This window comes from Cynocephalus volans, chromosome 2 (assembly GCF_027409185.1).
Source record: "Cynocephalus volans isolate mCynVol1 chromosome 2, mCynVol1.pri, whole genome shotgun sequence".
In the NCBI taxonomy this organism is placed as follows: Eukaryota; Metazoa; Chordata; class Mammalia; order Dermoptera; family Cynocephalidae; genus Cynocephalus; species Cynocephalus volans.
Genome location: NC_084461.1, coordinates 40084484 through 40088981, shown reverse-complemented (window position 1 = coordinate 40088981; position 4498 = coordinate 40084484). Strand labels below are relative to the sequence as shown.

At 38.5% G+C, this 4498-nt stretch overlaps 1 pseudogene; it reads right to left on the bottom strand.

Annotated features, from left to right (window-relative positions):
- Window positions 1-642: 642 nt before the first annotated feature.
- Window positions 643-1359, bottom strand: LOC134370481 (large ribosomal subunit protein uL13-like; annotated as a pseudogene).
- Window positions 1360-4498: the final 3139 nt, after the last annotated feature.

The following is a 4498-nucleotide window of genomic DNA, read 5'->3' as shown; positions in this document are numbered from 1 at the left end:
ATATTTAGAGAAGCATAGTTTATATCCCTGTTCCTTCACACTATTTTCTCTCACCCCTATAGATAACCATTATTTTAGGTTTGGTTTATCCTTCAATTTTTAAAAACAACAAATAAATAGATTCAGATACTCATATGGCACTCCCCCATTGTATAAAGTAGCAGAATCTAGAGAAAGCCCACACTGACATTGCTTTATGCCTTGAGTTCAAACCAAGAGTGTTATTAACTAGCTATGTTCCTTGGCAATAATAATAAAATTTAAAAGTATCTTATTTATTTATTTATTTATTTATTTATTTATTTATTTATTTTCTTTAAAAATAATTTATTTTGATCACAAAATACAGGAAAGGAGAAAGTGCAATGCCTGTAAGCCCTTGGTTGCACATATTCCCAGTCCGTGCATGTATAAATACCGCTTGTACAACACTAGGTTCACACCATCTCCCCAAGGCTTTTTTCGCATTCTAAAAGCTGCAGAGTATAGTATTTAACCATGTGGAAATTTAGACAAATGTCCTATCTACCATGCAGAGCTCCGCTCCAATTAGTGTTCCAGCTCACTTTTGTAAATGATGAAACTGAACTTAAGGGAAGGACTTCTTAAACAGGAGCAGTGCCTAAGGCCCCTTCTTTGTCCTTAGCTCCCTAAATGCCACGTTGCCTGTGGCACCTGGACAGCTGCCCCTGGGTCCCTACATCCCAGGGAGGCAATGGAGGAAGGGTAAGCCCGGCCAAGCATGAGGAATAAGCAGTCGTTATTGGGTTCACACCAGGGGTCCGTGGTCTTGAGGACGTCTGTGTATTTGTCAGTTTTCTTGTCCACATTCTTTTAGGCCTGTTTCCGTAGCCTCATAAGCTGTTTTTTCTTTCCATAATGGATCTAGGCCTTTTCCTTCCTCTTTTTCTCCAGGGTAGCTGTCACTGCCTGGTACTTCCAGCCAACCTCATGAGCCACACGTCCCAGGTGGGCAAACTTTCTTGTAGGCTTCAGCTGCACAATCTTGAGGGCCTCAGGAACCACCATTCGCTGTTTCTTGCCCTAGGGTGGTGGAATCCCATCAAACACCCTGAGGTGGCTCAGGGCAGCCTGGCCTCACTTTCTCTCGTGGGGCAGTCACCAAAAGATGAGGCTTGGAGACCAGAAGTGGTAGGGGCCACTGCACGGGCTGGTGTTCATCCACTTGTGGGGAAAGGCCAGGTACTTTAACTTGTTTCTGTAGAAATTGCCAAAAATGTTGATGCCCTCGCAGTGCACGACCACCACCTTCCAGCACAGCAGTGCCTGCTTGGCCACGATGGCGGCCAGTTGGCCCAGGAGGTGGCCTTGGCCATTGAGTACCAGCCCCTCCACCATCTTCTGCAGCCAGCTGGGAAAGAAGCAAAAGTTACCATATTTAGTGTCACTTAATAGCCAGAAATCTTCAGAACAACAGTTAAGCTGACTGACACTCAAAAAGCTTATGGTACATGTTCTAGACTACTTAGCTGCTATAGGTTAAACTCCCCAAAAGTTCATGTATTGGAAAGTTAATCTACACTGTAACAGTGTTTAGAGGGTAGGAATTCCTAGCATGGTCATTGAAATGGGAGACTTTTTAAGAGATGGTTAGATTGTGAGGACTGTGCCCTCACAATCTAATGGACTGATCCATTCATGGAGTAATGGGTTGATGTTTTAATGTGTGGTCGTGGGCATTTTTCTGATGGCTTTATAGGGAAAATGAGTGAACAAGTTATCTCCCTTGCTCAGCCCGTTCTCATCATGTGATTCCCTGGTCACCACTGGACCCTGTAGAGTTCCCACCACAAAGAAGGCCCTCACCAGATATTTTTCCTGGACTTTGGACTTCCCAGCCTCCAAAACTGTAAGAAATAAATTTTATCTCTTGTAAATGATGCAGCTTCAGGTATTCTGTTATCAGCAATAGAAACGGACTAATACATCAGCTAACAAGTAACAAAGTGGGTGTGCATTGAATCTGCGCTCGTCCTATTTTGCTGTACAGCCTCTCATTATATCCTAACGCTTTCTACATTGTACTGTACTGCCAGATAATACAAAAGGGTTGGAGGAAACAATCTCCTGTGATTCTATAATAGTACATGTTTTAGAGTCAAAACAAAATAATGGAGAAAAACAATTGTGAGGATGACATTCTCATGCATCCTCACATTACAGGTTTCAACTAGTTTATAAATAAGCCTCATATGCATCAGATCAGCATTTTGTTTATATAATACTAAAAACTAGTGCTTTTAGAATGTAATGTGAAGAGAATTATTTTGACTCAATTTTAAACTCAAATTAGAGTTAAGCTAATAAATAAGTATTGGAAGGGAAGTATTTACAACTAAAAAACCCAGGACTGGTTATCTTCAGACCTAGTTAAATGCAGTACTCAAATGATGCTACCAGCAGTTGTCCCTGTACCTATCACAACTCTGCTTTCCTTTGGGTTGTCTCCATTTTCAGGTAATTTTCCCCGTTACAATAGCATCTTCCCATAGCTTAGCAAGATGGAAATAATTTTTAAAATCAATGCTGTCAACAGAAGTCCCAAAAACAAGCATCATTAACCTGAATTGGATCTTACTGTGGTTAGAAGAATGGAATGTTCTGACAGGCAAACCTCAGTCATGTAGCCACCCATGGCTCCAAGTGGAGAGAGTAACCCCATTTAAACCACATGGACAGAGAATAGGACAAAGGTGATTCTCAAATGAAAATCAGAGAGTTGTTACCAAAAGAAAAATGGCCAGATTCCATACAGAATACAACTGATGTCCTTCACAAAAAGGACAAAGAGGAAAAGAGCTGGCCATGCTCAGGATTGGCACGTACAGCCAATCCTGACAGTAATGTACAGCACCCATTAATCCTCGTCTCCACAATTATTTGACATTTTTGAAGAGAAAATTGGGTAAAAAAAAAAGCAGAAGAGAAACAGATGGTATTATGAAATTATCCATACTAGTTAAACCAACAATCACCTCATGCACCTAGTTCCCCTCTAAGGCACAGGAAATATTCAGTGTATCAATAAATGAAAATATAAGAACCCATCTCAATTCAGTGCAGAGGTGGAACAGTTTTTAACTGAAAGAAACACTTTTCCCACTTTTTCTCAATTGCAAAGAGCATAGAGGTGATTATTATTAGTGTTGGGGGGGAAGAAGAAAAGTAAGAATAAGTTGTTGGTTTTAAAAGGTTACACTTTTTTAAAAGGAGATGTTTTATGGTACATCTCCCCATATATTTCTCTGGAAATTCCCTGATCACAAATTTGTTGAATGAGATGCTAATCAAAGAGCTTTGAGTTCTTCAGAGAAAAGCCTCTAAATATGAAAACTTAATGTTAAAAATGTTAACACTTAGAAATACAAAGCTATGTAGGTATTGTGCACCACAGGAAAAGGAATTTTTTCAATCACATTTAACAGATTAAATTCATTGACTTTTTAAAAATCAACAACCCCTTTGTGATTGGCATTTTATCAAATTAAAATGTATTCTAGTTTACATATTCAGTATTGTATATACTCCGAACATTAAAGCATAAATAATATACACAACAGATATTGAATTCAGAGAGGTGTGTAGGAGGTATGTTTCAAAATCCTATGTGAAACTTAAGATTCTGACAAGGATTCCCATAGAAACTTAAGTTTCTGTTTTGTTTTATTTTGCTTTGTCTTATTTGGTTTTTTGTTTGCAGTCTATCTTAAAGTGAGAAAGATGAATAAACACCTTCTAGAGGTTGACTTGCTGTAAGACGTTTCATGAACAACCTTTGTGAGCCATGTATTCTGCATACATTTTGGACCCTTCAGGTTTCATTCTGTTCAAGCATAAAAATCAATCCCACTGAAGTTAGCCCCAGAAGAGAAATTTTATTCACTGAAGTTGAAAAGGGGGCATTAATACTATTGATTCACCTCTAGTTACCTTTCAGGGCCAAGATTAGCTCATCAATTCATCCTCCTCAACTTTTCCTACCGTTCTAGCTCCCTTATACTTTAAACATGCTTACATTACAGAGTTATGGTAGAATCTGAACTCCATGCCAGATAAAAATGTAACTAATTATTTCCACATAGCTCCAATTATAAGCACTCCCATGTGTTACGTCCTACTTTGTGTTCATCAATCTCACTTCCAGCTTCAGGGGGTGGCAAAAGGTCAGAGTTCCAAGGTTAATAGGTGAGTAGGGATGCACTGAAGATGAATTGTCTTTTTATGAAATAAAAACTACTTTTCTTTTGTACACCCCAACATAATATTCTTTGGCAAGATCCTGGAGAGAGATTGCATGTGCATTTGAGGGTATTATATATATAAATGTTTATATGTACACATATAAGAAGAGTTATATGTATAAAGAGCACATATATATTATATATGAAGAATGTATATCTATATGAAGAATTGTTTTTCCTTCTAGAATTCACACCATTCATATAAGAATTTTAGAGGGGAAAATATTTTTAATTCA